Source organism: Heterodontus francisci, chromosome 9, assembly GCF_036365525.1.
Source record: "Heterodontus francisci isolate sHetFra1 chromosome 9, sHetFra1.hap1, whole genome shotgun sequence".
NCBI classification, from domain to species: Eukaryota; Metazoa; Chordata; class Chondrichthyes; order Heterodontiformes; family Heterodontidae; genus Heterodontus; species Heterodontus francisci.
The window spans coordinates 71,904,940-71,927,015 of record NC_090379.1 but is presented as its reverse complement, the minus strand read 5'-3'; the positions used below and the strand labels follow the sequence as shown (position 1 = coordinate 71,927,015).

Genomic DNA, 22,076 nt, shown 5'->3' with positions numbered 1-22,076 from the left:
TAACATGGGGACAAGGAGGGAAAGTTGGGTGGTCAGCAGTTCAGTTTGAATAGGGTCAAGGGAGCAGGAAGTGGGTCTCATGTACAAGATGAGCTCAGAGAGGGCATGAGGGGAGATAGGAGAAAAATTAGAGAAAGATGCGAGTTCAGGGCCAGGGCAGGGGAGAAACTTTAAAGGAAGTTTGGTCCAGTGAGCTAGTAGAAAGGAGGGATATGGCAGGGGGAGCTGATCGAATCGTCTCAATCTTAATAACAAAGAAGTTCATGAACTCCTCATACTTAGTGTTGGAAGTGAGGGTGAAGGAGACAGAGGCGGGATCTTTTAAGAAAACGGTTTGCAAAAGAGAAAAGAAGTTGGGTTGTCTTCGTATTCCAAGATACCCTGGAATAGTAAGCAGTTTTAGCAGCCAAGAGGAGGACCTATGTGGTCCAACCAGATCAGCGGGGAAAGGCTAAACCAGTTGTCCGCCATATCTATTCATGTTTACATCCCTTGGACTTAAGAGAGCAGAGATGAGCGACATACCAGGGAATGGCCAAAGTGAGAGAGAGTAATGGTTTTATTTGGAGTGTGGAGCACAGAATAATCAGGGAACTAAGTGCTTCATATACAGAGTACTAAAGTTGGGAATTTGGTGACAAGTGGGAATTTAGTGCGGAGGGGGAAGGAGGTGGTCCTTTTTATTCTTTTGTCTCTAAGCTAGGAAACTGCAACTTGCTACTACTTTACTAAATTAGTATCTAATTAACTAATCAAAAAAATAAATAAATAAGGTTAGACAGGCATGGCAGGGCAGGTGGAGTACCGTAACTGCAACATGTGGGTGTTTGTAGAGAGCACTGTGATCCTGGAGAACCATGTCCGTGGTCAGTATTTGTAGCTCGAGCAACTTCGGCCCACAGTTGTTAAGCTGGAGCCCAAGCTGCAGACATTGCGGGGCATCAGGGAGGGAGAGAATTAGCTGGACACTTTGTTCCAGGAGGTAGACACACCCCTTAGGTTAAGTCGAACTTTAGAGTTAGCCAATGGTCATGGACAGGGAGGTGTGACTGCGAGCCAGGGACGAAAGGGGATCCAGCATGTAATGATGGAGGAGCTTCAGCCCTTGACTTTCACCAACAGGTGCGAGGTACTTGCTACGTAGGGAGATGAGAACAAGGACTACAGGGTGGTTGAGCAAACTGACAGTAGCACCATGATGCAGCAGCTCATTCAAGTGGGGGGAGTGATACGGAATGTGATACTGACAGGGGACAGTGTAGTCAGAGATAGATACTGTTCTCTGCAGCCGCAACCGTGAGTTCCAAAAGTTGTGTTGCCTGCCTGGTACCAGGGTTAAAGATAACACCTCCTGGCTAGAGATGAATTTGGAGTAGGAGGGGGAGGATCCAATTGCCGTGGTCTATGCCAGAACCAAGGACAGAGATAGAAATAGGAATGATGTTCTGCTGAGAGTTTGAGGAGCTAGGGCCCACATTAAAACACAGAACCTCAAAGATAATAATCTCTGGATTGTTACCTGAGCCACAGACCAATTGGCAGAGAGTCAAACAGATTAGGGAATTAAATGCATAGCTCAAGGAGTCGTGTGGGAAGAAGGGGTTTTGATTCATTGGGCACTGGCAAAAGTGCTGGGGAGAGAGGCAGGTGTTCTGTTGGGATGGGCTCCACTTAAACCAGGCGAATCGTACAACTAGGGCTATGGAAATGGTTTTAAACTAAGATGGGAGGAAGGGTCAGATGAAGGGAGATTTAGAAATCTAAAGAGAAAAGTCCAGCAACAGAGCACAGTAGCAATTGTGGTTGGGACAAGCAGAGTGGAACAGGAAAGGACAGAGAGGGAAGCAGGGAGTAGGGATAATTGGGGTATTTTCAAGTTGGCAGGCTGTAACTAGTGGAGTGCTGCAAGGATCAGTGCTGGGGCCTCAGTTATTTACAATCTGTATTAAATGCTTAGACAAAGAGACAGAGAGTAACATATCCACGTTTGTTGATAACGCAAAGCTAGGTGGGAATGTAAGCAGCGAGGAGGACACAATGAGGTTGTAAAGAGTTATAGACAGGTTAAGTGAGTGGGCAACAAGGTGACAAATGGACTATAATGTGGGGTAGTGTGAGGTTATTCACTTTGGTAGTAAGAATAGAAAATCAGAATTTCTTTTTAAATGTTAAATGTTGATGTTTGGAGCCTTGTGTGTACTCGTACAAAGAGCACAGAAAATTAACATGCAGGCACAGCATGCAATTAGGGAGGCAAATGGCATGTTGACTTTTATTGCAAAGGGATGGGAGCATATGAAAAAGGAAGTCTTGCTACAATTGTATAGGACTTTAGTGAGACCACTCCCGGAGTATTGTGTGCAGCTTTGGTCTCCATACCTAAGGAAGGATATATGTGCCTTGAAGGTTCACTAGATTAGTTCCTTGGATGAGACAGTTGTCTTATGATGAGAGGATGTGTAAATTGGGCCCGTACTCTCTGGAGTTTACAAGAATGAGAGGTGATCTCATTGAAACCTACACGATTCTGAAGGGGTCTGACAGGGTAGGCATTGAGAGGTTCTTTCCCTTGGCTGGCGAATCCAGAGCATGGGGACATAGCCTTAGGTTAAGTAGGACTGAGATGAGGAGAAATTTCTTCACTCAGAGGATTGTGAATCTTTGGAATTCTGTACCTCAGAGGGTTGTGGATGCTCCATTGTTCAGTATATTCTCTCAGGGAATCATGCGATATAGGGAGCGGGCAAGGAAGTGGAGTTGTGGCAAAAGATCAGCCAGGATCTTATTGAATGGCGGAGCAGGCTCCAGGGACCATGTGGTCTACTCCTTCTCCTATTTCTTATGCTCTTATTAAGGACTAGGGTATCAAAGGTGGAGGGAAGAGTGTGGTTGAGAAAATCAATAGCTGCAGAAATGTTGTGGCTAAAATAGGGTAGACAGTTGGGATTTTGAAAGTGTAGTTGTAAGTGAATTGGGAGACAGATTTTCCAGGAGCAGATAAAGAAGGAATCACAGAATTGTTACAGTGCAGAAGGAGGCCATTCGGCCCATCGTGTCTGCACTGGCTCTCTGAAAGAGCAATTCTCTCAGTTCCATTCCCCTGCCTTCTCCCCATAACCCTGCACAATCTTCCTTTCCATATAACTGTTTAATTCCCTTTTGAATTGTTCAATTGAACCTGCCTCCACCACGTTCTCTGGCAGCGCATTCCAGACCTTAACCACTTGATGCGTGAAAAAGTTTTTCCTCATGTCACTTTTGCTTCTCTTACCAAATACTTCAAATCTGTGCCCTCTCGTTCTCGATCCTTTCACGAGAAGGGAACAGTTTCTCTTTATCTACTCTGTCCAGACCCCTCATGATTTTGAATACCTCTATCAAATCACCTCTCAACCTTCTCTTCTCCAAGGAAAACAGTCCTAACTTCTCCAATCTGTCTTCATAACTGAAATTCCTCATCCCTGGAACCATTTTCATGAATCTTTTCTGTACTCTCTCCAATGCCCTCACGTCTTTCCTAAAGTGCGGCACCCAGAACTGGATGCTGATGCCGAACTAGTGTCTTATACAAATTCAACATAACTTCCTTGTTGTTGCACTCTATGCCCTTATGAATAAAGCATAGGATACTATATGTTTTATTGACCGTTCTCAACTGTCCTACCACCTTCAATGACTTATACACATAACCACCTAGGTCTCTCTGCTCTTGCATGCCCTTTAGAATTGTCCCCTTTATTTTATGTTGTCTCTCTATGTTCTTCCTACCAAAATGAATAACTTCACATTTCTCTACATTGAACTTCATCTGCCACCTGTCAGCCCATTCCACAAACTTGTCTATGTCCTTTTGAAGCTCTACACTATTCTCCTCACAGTTCACAAAGCTTCCAAGTTTCGTATCATCTGCAAACTTTGAAATTGTGCCCTGCACACCAAGGTCTAGGTCATTATTATATATCATGAAAAGCAAGGGTCCCAACACGGAGCACAGGGACAGTGGACCTGTGTGAGAAGGGCAGCGGCGGCGAGAGATAAGAAACGGCAGCAGAGAGGGAGGCCCAGCACACGGAGAGCAGACCTGCGTGAGAAGGGCAGTGGCGGTGGGAGATAAAAACTGGCGGCAGAGAGCCCCTTCTATCTGTTTCTACCTGTCAGAGCCAAAGTGTGACATCACAGGAAAACAGGTAGGTGATTGGTGGGTATCTCTTGCGTGTCTTTTTTGATTGGCCAAATGGTTTAAATCAAGAGACGTTATTACAGTTAAAGAGTACAGTTAAGAAATTCGATTTTAAAATATTTAACATCCAAATTAATTAATTAAATAGAATAGAGATGGCTGGGCAGGCGATGTGTTGCAGCTGAAGTATGTGGGAGCTGGTGGATGCCAGCGCAATCCACGGTGTCCACATCTACAGCAAGTGTTGGCTGCTCGAGGACCTTCGGCTCAGAGTAGATGAGCTGGAGTCCGAGCTGCGGACACTGCGACACATCAGTGAGGGGGAGAGTTACTTGGACACTGTTTCAGGACACAGCCACACCCCTTAGATTAAGAAAAGACTTGCAGGTTGATAGGTTAATTGGCCATTATAAATTGCCCCTAGTATAGGTAGGTGGTAGGGAAATATAGGGACAGGTGGGGATGTGGTAGGAATATGGAATTAGTGTAGGATTAGTATAAATGGGTGGTTGATGGTCGGCACAGACTCGGTGGGCCGAAGGGCCTGTTTCAGTGCTGTATCTCTAAACTAAACTAAATTACATCAAATTTGGACCGTGGTCAGGGACAGGAAGGTGTGACTGCAAGTGAGGCAGGTATGGGGATCCAGAATTTAGCTTTGGAGGAGCCTCAGTCAGTACCCTTATCCAATAGGTATGAGGTTCTTGCTCCTGGTGTGGACAAGGGCACAGACTGCAGGGAGGATGAGCGAACTGACCACAGCACTGTGGTTCAGAGCGCCATTCAAGGGGGGAGGAGAGAAAAGAAATGTTGTAGTAATAGGGGATAGTATAGCTAGGGGAATAGATACTGTTCTCTGCAGCAAAGACAGGGAGTCCCAAAGGCTGTGTTGCCTACCTGGTGCCAAGGTTAAGGTCATCTCTTCTGGGCTGGAGAACTTGGAGTGGGAGGGGAAGGATCCAGTTGTCGTGGTGCACGTAGGTACCAACGACATAGGTAGGACTAGGAAGGAGGTTCTGCTGAGGGACTATGAGCAGCTCGGGGCTAAATTAAAAAGCAGAACCTCAAAGGTAATAATCTCAGGATTACTACCAGAGCCACATGCAAATTGGCGGAGGGTAAATCAGATTAGAGAGGTAAACACGTGGCTCAAAGATTGGTTTGGGAGAAATGGGTTCCAATTCATGGGGCACTGGCACCAGTACTGGGGAAGGAGAGAGCTGTTCCATTGGGACAGGCTTCGTTTGAACCATGCTGGGACCAATGTCCTGGCGAATCGTATAACTAGGATTGTAGATAGGACTTTAAACTAATTAGTGGGGGGGAGGGCTCAATTGAAGGGAAGTTTAAAAAATCAAAAAGAAACGAGAGAGCAGAGATGCAGGGTCGTGAAGAGGTGAATGGTAATCAAAGCGTGACAGGAAGGGGCAGAAAATATAAGCAGTAGAGTGCAGCAGAAATTAGAACCAGAATGAGTAATAATGGTAAAAGGTCAAAGCTTAAGGCTCTTTATCCGAATGCATGCAGCATTTGTAACAAGATAGATGAGTTGATGGCACAAATAGAAAGAATGAATATGACTTGATAGCTATTACAGTGACGTGGTTGCAGGGAGACCAAGACTGGGAACTCAATATTCAAGGGTATTCGACATTCCGGAAAAGTAGGCAAAAGGGGAAAGAAGGTGGGGTAGCATTGTTAATAAAGGAAGGTATCAGTATGGTAGTGAGTAGTGATATAGGTGCAATAGATCGTGATGTGGAATCGGTTTGGGTGGAAATAAGGAAAAGCAAGGGGAAGAAGTCACGGGTGGGAGTCATCTAAAGGCCCCGGAGGAGTTGCCTCACTGTAGGACAAAGTATAAATCGGGAAATAATGGATGCGTGTAAGAAGGGGTTACAATTATCATGGGTGATTTTAATCTGCATATTGACTGGACAAATCAGATTGGCAGAGGTAACATGGAAGACGAATTTGTAGAGTGCATCAGGGATTGTTACTTAGAGCAATACGTTGCAGAACCTACCTGGGAACAGGCTATTTTAGATCAAGTAATGTGTAATGAGGTAGGATTAATAAGAGATCTCATAGTTAAGGATCCTCGAGGGGGTAGCGATCATAACATGGTAGAATTTCAAATTCAGTTTGAGGGCGAGCAACTCGGGTCTCAGACCAGTGTCCTCAACTTAAACAAGGACAATAACAGAGGTATGAAGAAAGAGTTGGCTAAAGCAGGCTGGGAAAATGGACTAAGGGGGAAGGTCTGTGGATGAGCAGTGGCAGACATTTGAGCAGATATTTTAGAACGCTCAGCAAAAATTTATCCCGGTCATAAAGGACTCGATGAGAAGGATGAACCACCCGTGGTTAACAAAGGCAGTCAAGGAGAGTATCCAATCAAAAACTAAGGCATACAAAGCAGCGTAAACTAGTGGTAGGCCAGAGGTTTGGGAATTTTTTAGGAACCAGCAGCAGATGACTAAATAGCTAATAAAGAGGGAGAAAATTGATTAATAAAGTAAATTGGCAAGAAATATAAAAACAAATAGTATGGGTATATAAAAGGAAAGTAGCTAAAGTGAGCGTGGGACTCTTGGAGGATGCGACCGGAGAATTGATAACGGGGAACAAGGAAATGGCAGAAAATTTAAACTAATATTTTGCAACGGTCTTCACGGTGGAGGACACTATAAACATCCCACAGATATCAGACAAGCAAGGAGCTAATGGGAGGAAAGATCTTGTAACAGTCTCGATCACGAGGGACAAAGTATTTGACAAACTAATGGGACTAAAGGCAGACAAGTCGCCAGGACCTGATGGCCTGCATCCAAGGGCTTTAAAGGAAGTGGCTGTAGAGATAGTGGAGGCATTGGTTGAAATATTCCAGAACTCACTGGATTCCGGGACGGTTCCAGCGGATTGGAATTCCGCCAATGTGACGATCCTGTTCAAGAAGGGAGGGAGACAAAAAGCAGGAAACTATTGGTCAGTCAGTTTAACATCTGACATTGGGAAAATGCTAGAGTCCATTATTAAGGAATAGCAGGACATTTAGAAAAGCTTAAAGCAATCAAACAGAGTCAACATGGTTTTGTGAAAGGAAAATCACAGTCATAGAGTCGTACAGCATAGAAACAGGCCCTTCGGCCCACCGCGTCCATGTCGACCATAATGCCTATCTATACTAATCCCACCAGCCTGCATTAATTCCATATCCCTCTATGCCTTGCTCATTCAAGTACCTGTCCAGATGCCTCTTAAATGTCGCTCCTGTTCCTGCCTCCACCACCTCCTCAGGCAGCTCATTCCAGATACCCACTATTCTTTGTGTGAAAAATTTACCCCTTTGATACCCTTTAAACCTCCTCCCTCTCACTTTAAATCTATGCCCTCTAGTTTTAGTCACCCCCTACCATGGGAAACAGACTCTGGCTAGCTACCCTATCTATGCCTCTCATAATTTTATATACCTCTATCATGTCCCCTCTCAGCCTCCTTCGCTCCAGGGAAAACAGACCCAGCCATCCAATCTCACTTTATAACTCAAGCCCTCCAAACCAGGCAACGTTCTTGTGAATCTTTTCTGCACTCTCTCTAGATTAATCACATCTTTCCTGTAGTGCGGCGACCAGAACTGCACACAGTACTCCAAATGCGGCCTAACCAACGTTATGTACAACTGTAACATGACGTTCCAACTCTTGTACTCAATGCCTCGGCCGATGAAGGCAAGCATGCCATACGCCTTCTTCACCACCCTGTCTACCTGTGTTGCCACTTTCAGGGAACTATGTACTTGCACCCCAAGGTCTCTCTGCTCAAGAACAATCCCCAGGGCCCTGCCATTCACTGTATATGTCCTGCCCTGGTTTAACTTCCCAAAATGCATCACTTCACACTTGTCTGCGTTAAATTCCATTTGCCACTCCCTTGCCCACTTTCCCAGTTGATCTATATCCTGTTGTAACCTTAGACAACCTCCTTCACTGTCCACTATACCACCAATTTTGGTGTCATCTGCAAACTTACTAATCATGCCCCTTACATTCACATCCAAGTCATTAATATATATGACAAACAACAGAGGGCCCAGCACCGATCCCTGCGGCACACCACTGGTCACCGGCCTCCAATCTGAAAAACAACCCTCCACTACCTTCCTCTGCCTCCTATTACCAAGCCAATTTTGTATCCAATTGGCTAGCTCACCCTGGATCCCATGTGCTCGAACCTTCTGGACCAGCTTACCATGCGGGACCTTGTTAAAGGCCTTGCTAAAGTCCATGCAGACAACATCCATCGCCCTGCCCATGTTTGACAAATTTGATAAAGTTCTTTGAGGATATAACAAGCAGAGTTGATAAAGGGGAACTGGTAGATGTAGTGTATTTGGATTTCCAGAAGGCATTCAATAAGGTGCCACATAAAAGATTATTGCACAAAACAGGAGCTCACGGTATTAGGGGTAATGTATTAGCATGGATTGAGGATTGGTTAACTCACAGAAGTCGAGATTAATGGGTCTTTTTCAGGTTGGAAAGACGTAACTTGTGGAGTGCTACAAGGATCAGTCCTAGGGCCTCAATTATTTACTATCTATATTAATGACTTGGAGGAGGGGGGCAAAGTGTAATATATACAAATTTGCTGAGGATACAAAAATAGGTGGGAGGGCATGTTGTGATGAGGACATAAGGAATCTGCAAGGGGATATGGATAGGTTAAGTGAGTGGGCAAAAACTTGGCAGATGGAGTTTAATGTAGGAAAGTGTGAGGTCATGCACTTTGGTAGGAAGAATCAAAAGGCAGACTATTATTTCAATGGAGAGAGACTCCAAAAAGTGCAGCACAGAGGGATCTGGGTGTTCTTGTACATGAAACACAAAAAGTTAGCATGCAGGTGCAGCAAGTAATTAAGAAGGCAAATGGAATTTTGGCCTTTATTGCTAGGGGTTTGGAGTTTTAAAATAGGGAAGTCTTGTTACAACTGTACAGTGTGTTAGTGAGGCCGCACCTAGAGTACTGTGTACAGTTTTGGTCCCCGTATTTAAGAAAGGATATACTGGCATTGGAGGCAGTTCAAAAGAGATTCACTAAGCTGATTCCTGGGATGAAGGGGTTGACTTATCAAGAACGGCTAAACAGGTTTGGCCTAAATTCATCAGAGTTTAGAAGAATGAGGGTGATCTTATTGAAACGTATAAGATTCTAAAGGGGCTTGACAGGGTACATATTGAGAAGATGTTTTCACGAGTGGGGGAATCTCAAACTAGGGGACACAGTTACAGAATAAGGGGGCACTCATTTAAAAATGAGATGCAAAGGAATTTCTTCTCTCAGAGGGTTGTGAATGTCTGGAATTCTCTACCCCAGAGAGTTGTGGAGGCTAGATCACTGAAAGTATCTAAAGAGGAGGTAGATAGATTTTTGAAATATGGAATTCCATTTGTGTTGAGGGCTATGAGGAGCTGGCACGAAAGAGGACTTGAGGTCTGGGGCAGATCAGCCATGATCTTATTGAATGGTGGGGCAGGCTTGAGGGGCCGAATGGCCTACTCCTGCTCCTATTTCTTATGTTCGTATGTAACACTGATCCCTGGGGATCTCCACTACAAACCTTCCTCCAGCCCAAAAAACAACCATTAACCACTACTCTTTGTTTCCTGTCACTCAGCCAATTTAGTATCCATGTTGCTCCCATCCCATTTATTCCATGAGCTACAAGTTTGCTCACAAGTCTGTTGTGCGGCACTGTATCAAATGCCTTTTGAAAGTCCAAGTACACCACATTAACAGCATTGCCCTCATCAACCCTCTCTGTTACCTCCTCAAAAAACTCCAGCAAGTTAATTAAAGATGATTTTCCCTTAAGAAATCCATGCTGGCTTTCCTTAATTAACTCGCATTTGTCCATGTGACGATTGATTTTGTCGCGAATTATTTTACCTAGAAGTTTTGCCACCACCGAAGTTAAACTGATTGGCCTGTAGTTGCTGGGCTGATCTTTATACCCTTTTTTGAACAAGGGTGTAACATTTGCAATTCTCCAGTCCTCTGGCGCAACCCACGAGTCTAAGGAAATCTGAAAAATTATGGCTGGTGCCTCTGCGATTTCCACCCTCACTTCTTTGTTCCTTTCCTTAGTCAGCCTAAAATTTATGATACAATGATCACTGTCCCCAAATGCTCTCCTACTAATACTTGATCCACTTGGCCCACCTCATTCCCAAGAACCAGGTCGAGCAGTGCCTCCTTTCTTGTTGGACTAGCAACATACTGTTGTAGCAAATTTTCTGAACACACTCTAGTAACTCTTGCCCCTCACTGCCCTTTACACTACTGCTATCCCAGTCTCTATTTGGATAATTAAAGTCCTCCATTATAACTACCCTATAATTTTTGTGCCTTTCTGTAATTTCCTTGCAAATTTGTTCCTTCACGTTCTGCCCACTAGCTGGTAGCCTATAGACAACACCAAGCAATGTAACTGCACCTTTTTGTTCCTTAGCTGTAGCCAAATTGATTCTGTCCTCAACCCCTCTGGGACATCCTTTTTCTCCAGCACTACAATGCTCTCCTTCATCAATACTGCCACCCCACCCCCTTTTTTCCCTTTCCTATCTTTCCTGAACACCTTGTATCCAGGAATATTTAACACCCAGTCCTGCCCTTCTTTAAGCCAGGTCTCTGTTATAGCCACAACATCATATTTCCACATGGCAATCCGCACTTGTACCTCACCAATCATATTAACCACACTCTGTGCATTCACATACATGCACATTAACCCTGATTCAGACTTTATTACTTTCACCCTTACTCTGACCCCATCTAATAACTTAGTATTCCCTACTCTCGTGCTATCTATCTCCCCCAGTATTCTGTGCTCCTTGGTATTCCTCTCTGATATTTGCTCCTGGTTCCCACATCTCTGACAAGTTACCAGTTTTGCTTCCCTCCAGTCTGAGCTGCCTCTCAGATTCCCATTCCCCTGACCATTTAGTTTAAACAGGAGAAAGGGTTGGGCATGGAAGGGAGATGCAAGTGGAGAGTGATATCTGAGGTAGACTGGTCACTTTACAGGGCTGAAAATGATGGCCTTAGGCCATAATAGGTCCCGAGCCATTTGCTCACCTTGCAAGTTTGATGCTGAAATAGGGCGAATCAAAGGTGACAATGGCTACCCTGATCAGATCATTTCTCACTGCATATAGCGCAAACTTATCAACGAGCCTAATGCCGTCATTTTCAGCCCTGAAAGGTGCCCTGTCCACTTCAGATTACCCTGGAAGGGTAATGTATCCCAAAAATTTGAGCAACAGGTGAAACTAGCTGTTTCACGCTGCTACTATGCAGCAGCAACACATGTGGTGTTCGCCACTAACAGGATGCTGCCATCAAGCCAAAAATATGTTCTGCCTATCACACAAATGGAGTAATGTGATATTTGAATTTCAATGCCAGTGTAATGCTAGGTTTATAGGTCATACATCCCAAAGACTGTCAGATCGTCTCATACATGTCCCTTCCACTGTTTGCAATGGGCAAGGTACAGACCGTACCCAACCAGCCCGTGTTTGCAAAACTCAAAACACATTATCCAACATTAGGTGTGATTCTGTGGTTGGACAACATTTGTTAAATAATCCTCAGTGTGCTAGGAATTATGCTGAAACCAATTTAAGATTGTCAGCCAGGCTCACAGTGTGGAGCATTTGCGCGTACTGGAACCTACATATATTAATACAGAGGGCCCTGTTCTTTGCGGACAGAAAGAATATGTACACACATTGCGTCTGTTTCAGCTAAACAAAATAAGTGACAGCCATTCGCTGGTTCATTCTCAGGCAATGCCTTGACCAATCAAAGTCAAGCTGCCTGGATTAAATTTCAATCAAAGCTTGGCAGTTAACTGTCAGTCACCATAAACTGATGCATTCTCCATGGCAACGCCTCTACCATCAGAGTCCACTTGCTAACCAATCAGCACTCTCTTCACACACAGTATAAATTTGTTGCTTCCCCTTACATTGGTATTCTTGCGAATTGTCCCGATTAGTGCAAGACAAAAAGTTTTGACAAACTGTCTCAATTTTCAGCAATATTTCTGGGATGATATATTGATGCTCTACAGTGAAGACAGATGCAAAATAACTGTTCAATTTATCTGCCTTCTCCTTATTTTCCATTATTCATTCCCCGGAACAACTCTCTGGAGAACCAATGCTCACTTTACTTACTCTTTTCCTTTTTAAATGCCTGTAGAAACCCTTACTATCTGTCTTTATATTTCTAGCTAGCTTTCTCCCTCCTTATTAATCTTTTTGTCATTCTTTGCTGTTCTTTATATTCTGCCCAATTTTCTGACCTGCCACTCATCTTTGCGGAATTATATGCTTTTTCTTTCAATTTGATATAATCTTTAACTTCCTTAGATAGCCACGGATGAAGTGTCCTTCCCTTAGAATCTCTCTTTCTCACCGGAATTAATTTTTTATGAGTATTATGAAATATTTCCTTAAATGTCTGCCACTGCATCTCTACTGACCTATCCCTTAACCTAATTTGCCAGTTTACTTTAGCCAGCTCGACCTTCATGCCCTCATAATTGCCCTTATGTGAGTTTAAAACACTAGTCTTAGATTCACCTTTCTCTCCCTCAAACTGAAGGTGAAATTCGATCATATTATGATCTCTGCTACCTATGAGCGTCTTCAATATGAGGTCATTAATTAATTCTGTCTCATTACACAGTACCAGATCTGGTGTAGCCTGCTCTCCGGTTGGCTCTAGAATTTGCCAATCTGATTCGTCCAACCTACATGTAGACTAAAATCACCCATGATTATCATCGTACCTTTCTCACAAACCCCCATTATTTTATCCTGTATACCCCGCCCTACAGCATGATTACTGTTAGGAAGCCTATAAATCACTCCCACAAGTGACTTCTTACCTTTACTATTTCTCATCTCTTTTCTTCTTTCTTCTCTTTGGCCTCCTTAACTCGAGAGACAATGGGTAAGTGCCTGGAGGTGGTCAGTGGTGTGTGGAGCAGCGCCTGGAGTGGCTATAAAGGCCAATTCTAGAGTTACAGGCTCTTCCACAGGTGCTGCAGAAAAATTTGTTTGTCGGGGCTGTTACACAGTTGGCTCTCCCCTTGCGCTTCTGTCTTTTTTCCTGCCAACTGCTAAGTCTCTTTGACTCGCCACACTTCAGCCCCGCTTTTATGGCTGCCCGCCAGCTCTGGCGAACGCTGGCAACTGACTCCCACGACTTGTGATCAATGTCACAGGACTTCATGTCGCGTTTGCAGATGTCTTTAAAGCGGAGACATGGACGGCCGGTGGGTCTGATACCAGTGGCAAGCTCGCTGTACAATGTGTCTTTGGGGATCCTGCCATCTCCCATGTGGCTCACATCGCCAAGCCATCTCAAGCGCCGCTGACTCAGTAGTGTGTATAAGCTGGCGATGTTGGCCGCCTCGAGGACTTCTGTGTTGGAGATACGGTCCTGCCACCTGATGCCAAGTATTCTCCGGAGGCAGCGAAGATGGAATGAATTGAGACGTCGATCTTGGCTGACATACGTTATCCAGGCCTCGCTGCCATAGAGCAAGGTATTGAGGACACTGGCTTGATACACACGGACTTTTGTGTTCCGTGTCAGTGAGCCATTTTCCCACACTCTCTTGGCCAGTCTGGACACAGCAGTGGAAGCCTTTCCCATGCGCTTGTTGATTTCTGCATCTGGAGACAGGTTACGGGTGATAGTTGAGCCTAGGTAGGTGAACTCTTGAACCACTTCCAGAGCGTGGTCGCCAATATTGATGGATGGAGCATTTCTGACGTCCTGTCCCATGATGTTCGTTTTCTTGAAGCTGATGGTTAGGCCAAATTCATTGCAGGCAGCCGCAAACCTGTCGATGAGACTCTGCAGACACTCTTCAGTATGAGATGTTAAAGCAGCATCGTCAGCAAAGAGGAGTTCCCTGATGAGGACTTTCCGTACTTTGGACTTCGCTCTTAGACGGGCAAGGTTGAACAACCTGCCCCCTGATCTTGTGTGGAGGAAAGTTCTTTCTTCTGAAGACTTGAACGCATGTGAGAGCAGCAGGGAGAAAAAAATCCCAAAAAGTGTGGGTGCGAGAACACAGCCCTGTTTCACGCCACTCAGGATAGGAAAGGGGTCTGATGAGGTGCTGCTATGTTGAATTGTGCCTTTCATATTGTCATGGAATGAGGTGATGATACTTAGTAGCTTTGGTGGACATCCCATCTTTTCTAGTCGTCTGAAGAGATCACGTCTGCTGACGAGGTCAAAGGCTTTGGTGAGATCAATGAAAGCAATGTAGAGGGGCATCTGTTGTTCGCGGCATTTCTCCTGTATCTGATGAAGGGAGAACAGCATGTCAATCGTCCATCTCTCTGCACAAAAGCCACACTGTGCCTCAGGGTAGACGCGCTCGGCCAGCTTCTGGAGCCTGTTTAAAGCGACTCGAGCAAAGACTTTCCCCACTATGCTGAGCAGGGAGATTCCACGGTGGTTGTTGCAGTCACCGCGGTCACCTTTGTTTTTATAGAGGGTGATGATAGCTCCGTCATGACTGTCAAATCATATGTATTCATTACTATTTGTGCTGTCAATTGATCTGCTTTGTTACGAATGCTATGTGCATTCAGATACAGAGCCTTTACTTCTGTCTTTTTACTATTTTTGTAACCTCTAGTGTTATCTTCTGGTGCACTCTTAGGTTTGTACATTCTGTCCCTTCCTACCACACAGTGATCATCATTTCCCTTATTGCTACTTTGCTCCCTTGCTTTGTCTTTTCTACTTTCTAAGTAAGATGGTTGTGGTTGTTGGAGGTCAATCATCTGAGCTCCAGGACATCACTGCAGGAGTTCCTCAGGGTAGTGTCCTATGCCCAACCATCTTCAGCTGCTTCATCAATGACCTTCCTTCAATCATAAGGTCAGAAGTGGGGATGTTCGCTGATGATTGCACAATGTTCAGCACCATTCGTGACTCCTCAGATACTGAAGCAGTCCACTTAGAAATGCAGCAAGACTTGGACAATATCCAGGCTTGGGCTGATAAGTGGCAAGTAACATTCGCGCCACACAAGTGCCAGGCAATGACCATCTCCAACAAGAGAGAATCTAACCATCTCCCTTTGATATTCAATGGCATTACCATTCCCCCACTATCAACATCCTAGGGGCTACCATTGACCAGAAACTGAACTGGAGTAGCCATATAAATACCGTGGCTACAACAGCAGGTCAGAGGCTAGGAATCCTGCGGCGAGTAACTCACCTCCTGATTCCTCAAAACCTATCCACCATCTACAAGGCACAAGTTAGGAGTGTGATGGAATACTCTCACTTGCCTGGATGGGTGCAGTTTCAACAACACTCAAGAAGCTCGGCACCATCCAGGACAAAGCAGCCCACTTGATTGGCACCCCATCTACAAACATTCACTCCCTCCACCACCGACGCACAGTGGCAGCATTGTGTACCATCTACAAGATGCACTGCAGCAATGCATCAAGGCTCCTTAGACAGCACCTTCCAAACCCACGCCCTCTACCAACTAGAAGGACAAGGGCATGGGAACACCACAATCTGCAATTTCCCCTCCAAGTCACATACCAACCTGACTTGGAACTATATCGCTGTTCCTTCACTGTCGCTGGGTCAAAATTCTGGAACTCCCTTCCTAACAGCACTGTGGGTATACCTACCCCACATGGCCTGCAGCGGTTCAAAAAGGCAGCTCACCACCACCTTCTCAAGGGCAATTAGGGATGGGCAATAAATGCTGGCCTGGCCAGCGACGCCCACATCCCATGAATGAATTTTTAAAAACTTAATTTATCACATCTTCTCAATCCTGTTCCCGCACCCCCACTATTTAGTTTAAAGACCTCTATACTGCCCTAGTTATACGACCCGCCAGAAGACTGGTTCCAGTACGTTTCAAGTGGAGACAGTCCAATGGGACAGCTCCCACTTTCCCCAGTACTGGTGCCCGTGTCCCATGAATGGAAACCCATTTCTCCCACACCAGTCTTTGAGCCACACATTTAACTCTCTAATCTTATTTAACCGATGCCAATTTGCTTATGGATCAGGTAATAATCCAGAGATTATTACCTTTGAGGTTATGCTTTTAATTTAGATTCTAGCCGCTCATACTCCCTCAGCAGGGGAGTTCTACCTGGCTCTACCTCTGTCGTTGGTAGCTACGTGGACCACAACAACTTGGATCCTCCCCCTCCCACTGCAAGTTACTCTCCAGCCCAGAGCAGATGTCCTGAACCCTGAACAGGGCTGTGTGGTTCATTACTTTTCTTATTCACAACAAAGGATTTGAAGTTAAGTGAAGAATACTTTACATATTCACTTACTATCTGTAAAATAAGGGGAATATCAAAGACAGACCTCACATTGGTAACAACCTCCCTTTGAAGACTGGATACACAAAACTTCACATAATATTCCAAATGTAAAATTACCAACAAGTTATTCTGAACTAATATAACCTGTTGCAATTTATAATCAGGTGCGTTCAAGATTCATTTCAATAATAAGCCTCATTGATGGCAGGCTCACGGGGATTTAGGACTTTTCGTAATGTACAATCACCTAGAGTTTTGCATTTCCATTTTGCCAATGAACACCAAACCATTGGCTGCTAATTTATGCAAATTTAATTTACACATCATCACCTTGAGGTCAACTATTCTCTTCCTCAGATTATTATGGACCAGTTCAATTCACTGCAAAGCAATCACATGCATTTTTCGATTCATTGTTATACAATTCAGTAAATTTTAACTTTGTGCAATCTGTTTGATTAGGTAGACTGCCTGGGAATTCTGCAGTATTTGCTTTGAGATGACAGAAAAAAATAGGGTTTTACTATCGATGGATTAACTGTGATAATCATATTAGCAAAACTTCGGAAAAGAACACACTTACTGCAACTACCATGTAAGATTGTTAGATTACTGAAACATTCCTAACCAGAATACTAATTGTTAAAATCTAGCTATAATAAACTAACAACTAACCTATTATCATAAACTAACATTTAGCTTTATTCGAACCCTTCTTTGTAGTATGGCAAAGTGAGAAAATTTAGGAAATATGGCACAGTATAGACAAGATGTCAAGGTAGAGGGATTCTGTGAGATTGTCAAGTTTTAAAATGCTCACTTGCAGTAAAATAGTGAGACCTTGAGAGCAGACAGTGAAAACAGTTTCTGTAAGAACAAAATGTAGATTTCTCTCATAATGAGATAATGGAACTCATAATGTAAAAGCATTAAGATAATGTAGTCAACACAAAGGGGTATTACCTATGTAAATCAAAAGGTTTGCAACAGCCAAAGAATTATCCTTGAATGGTAAAGAAAGGCATCCTTTAATACAAGACTAATCACTGATTGGGGAAAGGGAGGGTTACTTGGAAAGAAGCCAGGATAAAAGAAGCCTTGACTGTGTCCCTGTATGGCAGAGAATCTTTGTCCAACAACAAGAGACAAGAGAAACTACAAGAGAGAGAGAGAGGAGGGAGGGGATGGGGAGAGAGAGAAAGAGAGAGGAGGGGCGGGGGGGAGAGAGAGAGAGAGAGAGAGAGAGAGAAACAGAGACTGGGACACCGAAAAAGCTTGAGGACCCCAAAGCTGCGAAATAAACTAGTCATGCGCTCTACCATCCAGTTTCTAATACGGGTAGTATAATCTGTGTTAGACTGTTAATCACTGCCTGAGCTTGTGACTAATAGTTTTACTTGTCCTAACCTATATCTCAATAAAGTCGATTCACAACAAGCTTTGCACTGCCAAGTCTGTTCCCACCTAGAAGGGGGCATAAACCACCTCTATCTTATCTATTCTTACAACCACAACTTGTATTTATATTAACCATAACAATACAACAGTCCAATTGAATACCTACAGGACTTTAGTAAATGATACATATTTGCATTAACAATGCCATCTTTGTGTTTGCCATGGATACCTCCTTGGGCATAATGCGAGGCTATACCTATCAGAGAAGAATGGACAGGCCAGGTCTCTCTTCTCTTGTGAGCAGACAAAAGTTTCCACTTGTAGGAAAGAGCAAAACTAGAGGCCATTGATATAAGATAATATGTAAAAAATCAAATAGGGAATTCAGAGAGTGGTGGCAATGTGGAACTCGTTAACACAGATAGTGGTTGAAGCATAGTATAAATGTACTTAAGGGGAGCCTAGATAAGCATATGAGGAAGGAGGGAATAGAGGGTTAGGCTGATAGAATCAGATGGGGAGGAATGGAATGTGACTTGAGTGGAGTATAAATGCCTGCATGGATTGGTTGGCCTGAATGGCCTATTTCTGTGCCACATATTTTTTGTAATTCTGTGTAAGATGGACTGAGTTAAAACTTGGTGAGATTCAGATTCACTTAGTTCAATCAGTCTTCGCAAATTATATAAAATAAAGAGCACACCACTCTTCCATGTGTCATCTCACTTGACTTAAACGACAGGTCTTGTAACTGTTTCTCCAGCATTTCAGACTTCCTAAGCCTCATATAAACTTTTGCGGCTCTCTGTTTCAAAGCCTAACAGCCCCCTCAGTCTGTGTCTTTACCTGCGACCTTTTTAATAATAGACTGAGTTCAGAAGGACAAGTATAAGGTGTTCTTCAATTACGTAGAGAATTGCTTATTGGCTCTGTGGGAAAAAAAATCTTTCAATTAGCATATTAACCATTCATCTAGACATCTTTTTTAACTTTTGAGGATACATTTTCTTCACCTTTTTTAGGAAGTAACCCTTCTTTCTAAATCCTTTTAGTGGCAGCTCTGTGGTTGAGAGTTGTGGTTCAGTATCACTGCCACCTCCCTCCAGATGGCATGCAACACTTTTTACGACATTTGCTCCCATTGTTATGTGGGCAGGTGGCAAATGATAGAGGTGGATTCCCTTTTTCACTTCTCAACTAACCAAAAACAGCGTATGTTTTTTTAAAAAGTTTTATCCTCGAAGCATTTTAAGGGTCAATAAACAGACAGAAAACAGGTTTTCTCATAGGTTTAAAGAAAGATAAATGTTTACTTAACAATACCCAAAAATATACGCAACATCACCCACTCTCACACACACAAGCACACACACAAGAAACGATATGGGCCAGGATTTTACCCTAGGTGGACAAGAGCCGGCCACCTACTGAAAAGTCAGGGCAATCCCGCGTCCGCCTCGCCTGGGGATCCAACCCATATTTTGCAGGTCCCCGGGCTTTAGTTGCTCTGAGGCGGGACTTCCACCCGCTTGAGGGAGGAAGTCCCGCCTAATACAGCTGCCAGCTAATCAGCGGGCCGGCAGCTCTTAGTCCCAGTGGCGCCACCAGGAGCGGTGGCCACTGCTGAGACTACAGCCCAGCGTGAAGAAAAGATATCAGGGAGCCCGGAACCAAGGTAAGTTTTGGTTGCCTCGCCAGAGGTAATTGGTCGGGCCCGGTGAGGCAAGGGTGGTCGAATAGGGGGAAGGGGGGGCATGTTGGGTGTTGGAGGTGGTTGGGGTAGTGGAGGCAGCCCTCCATTGGGCACCCCCCCGCCGGGGCTGGTCGAGAGCCCCCTGCTTTTGTCAGGCGGCTTCTCTCGGTCCTCAGCTGCTCAAGCAGCCATGGATAAAATCCCCATGGAGGCAGGTGAAGGCTCTTAAGTGGCTGTTAAGTAGCCACTTAAGGGCCTTGATTGGCCCGGGCGGGCAGGCCGTTTCTCGCCACCGCCGCCACCCTGTGTTAAGTGACAGTGGAGGTGGGAGCGGGTCGGGATGGGCTCCCGGAGCCTCCTGCTCCATTTTACGCCACCTCCCCCCACCCCCCCCCACCACCTTCCCGTTATTTGGAGGGGGTGGAATGTAAAATTCAGCCTGTAGATTAAAAGATAGCATGCATTTAGGCCAGATGATTTTAAAGAGTACGTTGTGAAACCTTGTTTGTTTCCCCGGGAGGAAGATTTAAAAACAGTGCAGTTCTGTATTTCCTTTTTCCTAGTTCATTGGCGTCAAACTTTGGAAAAAGTTTCAGGTGGATTGATGTTTTGGTAGCAGACTTCTTTGGTCAAGTCTCAGTCACAGTTCAAAGTCAAAGATAGGGTAGGACAATTCTCAAATGTACTTTGAAAAATCCTGTTAGTATTCACCTAGAAAGTACTGAGGTCATAAAAGCAAATCAGCAATCCAAACTTTTGACCAGGTGACTCAATTAATGGTTGAGGGAGATCAGTGAATATATTTTGACTTTTGGAAGGCATTTGATAAAGTTCCATATTTGAGACTTTTAAAGAAGATAGAAGCACATGATATTACTGGCAAAATAGCTAAATACTAGAGAATTGGCGAAGCAATACAAAGCAAAAGGGTGATGGCAAATGTGGTAGGCTCTGTATTGCAAATTACACAGATCCACAGCAGAAATTCTCTCAGAATACAGCTGGCGCTTTGATGTGAAAGTTTGTGTCACCAATATTATCTATTTAGTTAAGCCCCATTCCTAAACCCTATTCTATCATATTAGCGTCAAATACCTAGGATCAGGCATGAAACATTACCTCAAAAATATTTTTAATCCATTTTCAGAATGTGGACATTCCTGGCAAGGCTGGCATTTATTGTCCATCCCAAGTTGCCCTTAAGGTGGTGCTGGCTCTTCTTGCAGTTCTGCTCGGTTTCATACAACTGAGTGGTTTGCAAGGGCATTTTATAGGACAATTAATAGCCAATCACATTTGTATGGGATTGGAGCCAAATTTGGCCAGACTAGGTAAGGACACATCCTTTCTAACGGGTATTAGTAAACCAGTTGAGTTTTTACGACAGCTTCATGGGTCACTTTTACCGACCAGTTTTTTAATACTTTAAACTGATTTTAAATTCACAAACTGCCATGGTTGGATTTAAATTCACCTTCTCTAGTGTACACATCTGGTCCTCTGGACTACTAACTTGTACGGATTCCAACATGTCTATGATGACTGTTCCATCTGACATCGTCCTAAATTGCTTCTTTCCCTGGGTGTTAAATCTTCGTAAACTTAATCTAATCTTACTTTTAGGAATATCTTAATGTGTTAAAATAAACTTCCTTCCATGCTATATCCCTAAAAGCCCAAAAATGTTATATTTTTGAATTTTACAGGGGGAGAGGAGAGGAGATAAAAGTGGGGCAAGAGGACGAGAAGATGCAAGTGAGGGGAAGGGAGACATATTCCCAGTACAACATCAGAAGCAGCAGAAGAAATTTGTCCCGTTTTATCTTTTATACATTGTGATTTATTTTTGTGCATGTTGATATTTATAGTTACTGCAATACAAAGGTGTCACTTCGACTGAATTTTATTTCATAGGAAGCTTGTTTAAACTAAATAGTTGTTGAAAATTCTTCATTTTATCAAGAGCTTTAAATGGAAATTAAAATGAAGCAGTGCAATTGAATGGCTATTTATGCTTTTTTTGTATTCTATTTGTGCAACACATCTTTGTTCAGAATATAGGCCTGGAAATTAAATCACACCTGAGTCTCGTGGTATGGCCAATAGAAATTGGTCCACTCTGCCTCATTTGTTAATTTCTGGTGAGCTGCAGGCACCAGTCATGGCCCCAGGGAAAACCCACCAATCCAAGGGGCACCAAGAACAGCTGGCTCGGACACTGGCCAAGAGTCCGGAGGAAAGCAGGAGGCAATCAAAGGTTGTGAGCAGTGATCGGCAGAGACTGCACATTTGCTGTGGAGCTCATTCCTGCTCCTCCTGGCTCCATGTTAAGGAAAGTAAAACAATTAAAATGTACCTTTCTAAAGGTAGCCTCCACCATTCCCTTTAAGGAGCAT

The 22,076-nt window shown here is 44.0% G+C and overlaps 1 protein-coding gene across 4 annotated transcripts in view; it reads right to left on the bottom strand.

Annotated features, from left to right (window-relative positions):
- ttc6 (tetratricopeptide repeat domain 6) overlaps positions 1-22,076 on the bottom strand; it is a 414,842-nt gene that overhangs the window by 288,170 nt on the left and 104,596 nt on the right. The gene's annotated exons all lie outside the window — the stretch shown is intronic.